The sequence below is a fragment of the Arvicola amphibius genome, chromosome 12 (assembly GCF_903992535.2).
Source record: "Arvicola amphibius chromosome 12, mArvAmp1.2, whole genome shotgun sequence".
Lineage (NCBI taxonomy): Eukaryota > Metazoa > Chordata > Mammalia > Rodentia > Cricetidae > Arvicola > Arvicola amphibius.
In genome coordinates this window covers 132,110,642-132,118,104 of record NC_052058.2, presented here as the reverse complement: position 1 = coordinate 132,118,104, position 7,463 = coordinate 132,110,642, and the positions used below count along the sequence as shown (strand labels likewise).

Genomic DNA, 7,463 nt, shown 5'->3' with positions numbered 1-7,463 from the left:
ACATATGCAGATAGTTAAAGAATAGCCAACAAAGATTTAAAACTTCAAAAAAGGATGCAAAGGTCGACAGTGAGTAGGAAAAACCTTAAGAGCATTATAATGCAATAAGAAAGAGTATTTTAAGATGTTTTACTTTTCTTTATGCTGTGGAAGATTTGCTTTAATAATACAAGAAGTGTTGCATTCTGTTAAGTTGCATTTGATTAATTCTGTGAAGCTGCATTACTCTGCCTGCCTAAAATATCTGACTGGTCTAATAAAGGGCTGAGAAAAAAAAGCAAGGCAAAAGAAAAGATACATGGTACAAGCAAGCAGAGAAAATAAATAAGAGAAGAAAACAGGGAAGGAGAGATCATGGAGCAAGAAAAGAAGTCAGATATCCAGCCACACAGCAAGCCATGAAGTAAGAGCGAAATTAAGACTGAAGAAACGAGAAAAGAATAACTACAGAATAAAACGAGAGATAGGATAATGTAAGTTTTTAAAAAAGGCTAGCTATGTATTATTTTACCTAAGGCAAGACATTCATAATAAATAAAAGTTTCCATGTGTATTATATATTTGGGAGTTGAGTGGCAGGACAGACAAAGAAACAAAAAGTCAAACAGTTAAAAGAAATCTAAGAATACCATTGAACAAAACATTGCTGCCTGTATTGATCCCTCTTAATTTCTGTCTCTCACTAGCAAAATCTCTGCCTTCTAGAACAAAATGGTGAGGCATACTAAAGAAACAAATGAAACCCCACAAAAAAACATTGCATCATTCAAAACTGTGACATATAATCTCAAAGAGAAAAGACTACTAAGCAGGCCTCAGTATCAAGGCGAAGTATAGTATAAATGAGTATTAAATTATTTTGTTCAGATTTTCTAAAATTGTTAATGGGAATCATCATTAATACAAGAATGCTGGAGTACTATGGAAAGAGAGAGAAGAAAATGGTACCCTGTCAGGCTAGGATAGGAGTTAGAAGGTGAAAGAATGGCCCAGACGTGCCCCAACTGCCAAAGGGAGGTTGCAATGGGTCCCTGCATGGAAGGCAGGGGAAGAATGAGGACATAAGTCTGCTTCAGGTGGGTACAGGCAGGTCTGGACAAACGAACGGGCACACCCGCAGCACCACCAAGACCCAACAATCGTAAGCTCCTGCTGGCAATATATGCCAGGTTTACCTTGGTCCTCCAACCTTAGTGTGCAAGTCAGCAACATGAATCGAAATCACTGCAGGTAGCTCAGCCTATTGCCATCATCTGTACGCATGTCAAGGGAAGCTGAGGCATTCTCTCTGCCCTATGGCAATGCGTGTCACAGAGGCAACACTGTCAAGACAGAAAAGGACATGCCCTCGTTACAGCAGGGGCCATGCCATAGTCTATGGGAGGGCATGTGCTGCTGGGTCTCAGTGGGATGGTTGGGCCGCAAATGTTCTGCCAGCTCCCCTGCTCCGCCCATTGACTACAGCATGATTTGCCAGATGGCTGACAGCAAACTCTTCACATCTCAGGGCTTGCCCTGACCCTGGCACCCTCTGTGGCCTTGAAGGTAAAGATATTTGGCCCTCTCTGCAGCCATTCAGCAAATATCTGCCCGCCCAATGCCCAATGCATCCAGGTACTGCAATACCAGCAAGCACTCCTCTCTTCGCCCAAATGCTCAGAAGGGGCTCTCGAGAACCTCAGCCTGGAAACCAGCCCACTGGATTCACTAAAGGGGAGGAAGGGGAACTCTCACCTGGCAGTCTCAAGCTCAAAGCTCAGGACTCAGCTCTCTTTGGACATGGTCCCTGAGCAAACCATGCCTCCTATTCCTGGACCAGGTCTGACAAAGGGATGGCCAGAGCTCCTGGCACCTGCAAGCCTCTGTCTTGCTAATGCAAAGGGCCTGAGCTCCAAGGGCACTAAGCCTTGCCCACAGGACTTCACTCTCAGAGAGGCCATGCAGCCTAGCAAGGCAGCACATTCTTTTGAACCCTGCCTCTCACTTTGGCTGCATGTCTCTGACTTCCTCTCTCTTCTCAATTACCGTCTCTGTCTCTATATCTCCTACTCTGACCCCGAGGTCTCTGACTGGTTGCAGCTCTCTGACAGTCACTCTTCATGGGAAGCCTAGCTCGAGAATCCTCAAGGCTGGACTGCAAGCCTCAACGCCGAGTCAGCAGCTGCCACCTCATGTGCTACCTGCCTCAAGGGTAAGCAGAAGAACCTGAAATCTCACAAGACACCTTGCAATACCCAAGCCTCCGGATGTCCAGGAAAGCAAACCTGCAAGCACAGGGAGCTTGGCAAGACGCCCCTACTCAAGAGCAGAGGTCTCCAGTCAGCCTTGCTTAACAACAAGCTCGCACCCCGAGGGCAATTTTTCCATTGGAGCCATAGCTGGATGCCAAAAAGAATGTCCTATAAGAACACCACCGTGGTGAAGAATGCTAAACACAAATCTTGATTTTCCTTGGTTGGAGAGGGGCTCTAGCCAAGACGGGAGCCCTAGTTTCATGGATGGGACCAAGGGACCTTCTCAAATTTGTCCTCCACCCGAGGTCACGCATGTGTGTGAAGGCAACCCCACCCCACCCCCAACCAAAGGCTTCCCGAATTCCGATTTGGGCACACCTCAGCACACCTCTTTCAGGCACCTGTAGGAATGTCTCCTGTTTCTGCCAGTGACTTCTTGCAAAGAGCCCCAAGTCGGGGAGCACATGGCGAGGTGAAATGTGAGACTGGCGTTGCGGGGCTATGGATGCTGTCATCGCCCTCAAAGTTTTGGGTCTTGCCCTATTAGCACAGGTACCCTCCCTGAGGAAGTACCTTGAGGGTACCCAGCCACAGAATCTCTCCCTGTCTCCATCTATCCAGCTCCCCATTGGATGTCAACCAACAGAAGGGACCACGGCCTGCAAGGCCTGAAGGAGCCACTTCCCAGGTGACATTCCTGCTGCAGCAGCTCCCTGGACCTCAGAATCCCTCTCACAGGCTACTCTGCGCGGCTGCCACCAACTCCAAAGCTTCTTCAGAGGACTACCCCCTTGGCCTGAACTTCCCAGTGACCAGGACAACGTTGAGTGCACCCTCTTCCACCTTCTTCAGCTGCACAGACTGCCATTATTTGGAGGGGCGCCCCTAGGGGCCGCCGCACCTAGCCACTCCCTCTCAGGATCTCAAGGAGGCAAGAGCAAGGAAAGATTCCCAGAGAGCCTCAAAGATTCTGCCTAAACCTTGCCCATGAGCGCTAGCAGAGCCTAGAAAGAACAAGGCCATCGGGAGGGAGTCAGGCCACTGCTGGAGGAGGGCAGGAGCAGGGGAGTGGTTTGCAAACCCATATCCTACTCCCAGAGGACCTGGGTGACCCAAGGTGCAGGACCTCAGTCTCGATGAGAGCGGCGGTACTGAGTTTTCACTCATTTTGTTCAGCTTTTCCAAGGAATGATTGACTGGGAATCATCATCGATCCAAGCACGCTGGAGGGGCCTGGCACAGACATTTTCAGAGCTAGGTCTCCTCTCAAGCCAGGGTGGGTGTTGGGGAGTGCGAGAACGGCCCAGACGTGCCCCACCTGCCAAAGGGAGGTTGCAATGGGTCCCTGCATGGAAGGCGGGGGCACCTTGAGGACATAAGTCTGCTCCAGGTGGGTGCAGACGTGTCTGCAGGCACGAAAGGGCACACCTCGCAGCACCACCAAGACCCGACAATCGTGAGCTCGTGCTGGCAATTCATGCCAGGCTTACCTTGGTCCTCTGGCCTTCTGGTGCAAGTCAGCAACATCAATCGACCACAGTGCGGGAGGCTCAGCCTGCTGCCATCAGCCGTAGGCATGGCATGGGGTGCTGGGCCATTCTCTCTGCCCTATGGCCATGCGTGCCACAGAGGCATCACTGTCAAGACAGAAAAGCACATGCCCTCGTTACAGCGGGAGCCATGCCACTGTCTCTGGGAGGGCTTTGGCTGCTGGGTCTCAGTGGGATGGTTGGGCCGCAAATGTTGTGCCAGCTCCCCTGCTCTGCCCAAAGCCTCCAGCATGCTTTGCCAGATGGCTGACAGCAAACTCTTCACATCTCAGGGCTTGCCCTGACCCTGGCACCCTCCGTGGCCTTGAAGGTAAAGATAATTGGCCCTCTCTGCAGCCATTCAGCAAATATCTGCCCGCCGAATGCATCCAGGTACTGCAATACCAGCAAGCACTCCTCTCTTCGCCCAAATGCTCAGAAGGGGCTCTCCAGAACCTCAGCCTGGAAACCAGCCCACTGGATTCACTAAAGGGGAGGAAGGGGCATGCTCACCTGGCAGTCTCAAGCTCAAAGCTCAGGACTCAGCTCTCTTTGGACATGGTCCCTGAGCAAACCATGCCTCCTATTCCTGGACCAGGTCTGACAAAGGGATGGCCAGAGCTCCTGGCACCTGCAAGCCTCTGTCTTGCTAATGCAAAGGGCCTGAGCGCCAAGGGCACTAAGCCTTGCCCACAGGACTTCACTCTCAAAGAGGCCATGCAGCCTAGCAAGGCAGCACATTCTTTTGAACCCTGCCTCTCACTTTGGCCTCGTCTCTTTGACTTTCTCTTTCTCCTTTACCGTCTCTGTCTCTATATCTCCTTCTCTGACCCCGAGGTCTCTGATTGGTTGCAGCTCTCTGACAGTCACTCTTCATGGAAGCCTAGTTCGAGAATCCTCAAGGCTGGACTGCAAGCCTCAACGCCGAGTCAGCAGCTGCCACCTCATGTGCTACCTGCCCCAAGGGTAAGCAGAAGAACCTGAAATCTCCCAAGACACCTTGCAATACCCAAGCCTTCGGATGTCCTGGAAAGCAACCCTGCAAGCACAAGGAGCTTGGCCAGACGCCCCCGCTCAAGAGCAGAGGTCTCCAGTCAGCCTTGCTTAACTACAAGCTCGCACCCCGAGGGCAATTTTTCCATTGGAGCCAGAGCTGGATGCCAAAAAGACCCTCCTAGAAGAACGCCACCCAGGTGAAGAAGGCTAAACACAAATCTTGATTTTCCTGGCTTTGAGAGGGGCTCTAGCCAAGACGGGAGCCCTAGTTTCATGGATGGGACCAAGGGACCTTCTCAAATTTGTCCTCCACCCGAGGTCAGGCATGTGTGTGAAGGCAACCCCACCCCACCCCCAACCAAAGGCTTCCCGAATTCCGATTTGGGCACACCTCAGCACACCTCTTTCAGGCACCTGTAGGAATGTCTCCTGTTTCTGCCAGTGACTTCTTGCAAAGAGCCCCAAGTCGGGGAGCACATGGCGAGTTGAAATGGGAGACTGGCGTTGCGGGGCTATGGATGCTGTCATCGCCCTCAAAGTTTTGGGTCTTGCCCTATTAGCACAGGTACCCTCCCTGAGGAAGTACCTTGAGGGTACCCAGCCAGAGAATCTCTCCCTGTCTCCATCTATCCAGCTCCCCATTGGATGTCAACCAACAGAAGGGACCACGGCCTGCAAGGCCTGAAGGAGCCACTTCCCAGGTGACATTCCTGCTGCAGCAGCTCCCTGGACCTCAGAATCCCTCTCACAGGCTACTCTGCGCGGCTGCCACCAACTCCAAAGCTTCTTCAGAGGACTACCCCCTTGGCCTGAACTTCCCAGTGACCAGGACAAGGTTGAGTGCACCCTCTTCCACCTTCTTCAGCTGCACAGACTGCCATTATTTGGAGGGGCGCCCCTAGGGGCCGCCGCACCTAGCCACTCCCTCTCAGGATCTCAAGGAGGCAAGAGCAAGGAAAGATTCCCAGAGAGCCTCAAAGATTCTGCCTAAACCTTGCCCATGAGCGCTAGCAGAGCCTAGAAAGAACAAGGCCATCGGGAGGGAGTCAGGCCACTGCTGGAGGAGGGCAGGAGCAGGGGAGTGGTTTGCAAACCCATATCCTACTCCCAGAGGACCTGGGTGACCCAAGGTGCAGGACCTCAGTCTCGATGAGAGCGGCGGTACTGAGTTTTCACTCATTTTGTTCAGCTTTTCCAAGGAATGATTGACTGGGAATCATCATCGATCCAAGCACGCTGGAGGGGCCTGGCACAGACATTTTCAGAGCTAGGTCTCCTCTCAAGCCAGGGTGGGTGTTGGGGAGTGCGAGAACGGCCCAGACGTGCCCCACCTGCCAAAGGGAGGTTGCAATGGGTCCCTGCATGGAAGGCGGGGGCACCTTGAGGACATAAGTCTGCTCCAGGTGGGTGCAGACGTGTCTGCAGGCACGAAAGGGCACACCTCGCAGCACCACCAAGACCCGACAATCGTGAGCTCGTGCTGGCAATTCATGCCAGGCTTACCTTGGTCCTCTGGCCTTCTGGTGCAAGTCAGCAACATCAATCGACCACACTGCGGGAGGCTCAGCCTGCTGCCATCAGCCGTAGGCATGGCATGGGGTGCTGGGCCATTCTCTCTCCCCTATGGCCATGCGTGCCACAGAGGCATCACTGTCAAGACAGAAAAGCACATGCCCTCGTTACAGCGGGAGCCATGCCACTGTCTCTGGGAGGGCTTTGGCTGCTGGGTCTCAGTGGGATGGTTGGGCCGCAAATGTTGTGCCAGCTCCCCTGCTCTGCCCAAAGCCTCCAGCATGCTTTGCCAGATGGCTGACAGCAAACTCTTCACATCTCAGGGCTTGCCCTGACCCTGGCACCCTCCGTGGCCTTGAAGGTAAAGATAATTGGCCCTCTCTGCAGCCATTCAGCAAATATCTGCCCGCCCAACGCATCCAGGTACTGCAATACCAGCAAGCACTCCTCTCTTCGCCCAAATGCTCAGAAGGGGCTCTCCAGAACCTCAGCCTGGAAACCAGCCCACTGGATTCACTAAAGGGGAGGAAGGGGCATGCTCACCTGGCAGTCTCAAGCTCAAAGCTCAGGACTCAGCTCTCTTTGGACATGGTCCCTGAGCAAACCATGCCTCCTATTCCTGGACCAGGTCTGACAAAGGGATGGCCAGAGCTCCTGGCACCTGCAAGCCTCTGTCTTGCTAATGCAAAGGGCCTGAGCGCCAAGGGCACTAAGCCTTGCCCACAGGACTTCACTCTCAAAGAGGCCATGCAGCCTAGCAAGGCAGCACATTCTTTTGAACCCTGCCTCTCACTTTGGCCTCGTCTCTTTGACTTTCTCTTTCTCCTTTACCATCTCTGTCTCTATATCTCCTTCTCTGACCCCGAGGTCTCTGATTGGTTGCAGCTCTCTGACAGTCACTCTTCATGGAAGCCTAGTTCGAGAATCCTCAAGGCTGGACTGCAAGCCTCAACGCCGAGTCAGCAGCTGCCACCTCATGTGCTACCTGCCCCAAGGGTAAGCAGAAGAACCTGAAATCTCCCAAGACACCTTGCAATACCCAAGCCTTCGGATGTCCTGGAAAGCAACCCTGCAAGCACAAGGAGCTTGGCCAGACGCCCCCGCTCAAGAGCAGAGGTCTCCAGTCAGCCTTGCTTAACTACAAGCTCGCACCCCGAGGGCAATTTTTCCATTGGAGCCAGAGCTGGATGCC

At 52.8% G+C, this 7,463-nt stretch overlaps 3 non-coding genes across 3 annotated transcripts; all 3 read right to left on the bottom strand.

The window, feature by feature from the left end:
* Positions 1-810: 810 nt before the first annotated feature.
* Positions 811-904, bottom strand: LOC119803123. Its single transcript, XR_005283539.1, has one exon. It is a non-coding gene; the product is annotated as a small nucleolar RNA SNORD116 (small nucleolar RNA).
* A 2,452-nt stretch (positions 905-3,356) lies between these two features.
* Positions 3,357-3,450, bottom strand: LOC119803122. The gene has a single exon (XR_005283538.1). It is a non-coding gene; the product is annotated as a small nucleolar RNA SNORD116 (small nucleolar RNA).
* A 2,444-nt stretch (positions 3,451-5,894) lies between these two features.
* LOC119803121 lies at positions 5,895-5,988 on the bottom strand. Its single transcript, XR_005283537.1, has one exon. It is a non-coding gene; the product is annotated as a small nucleolar RNA SNORD116 (small nucleolar RNA).
* Between the last annotated feature and the right edge of the window lie 1,475 nt (positions 5,989-7,463).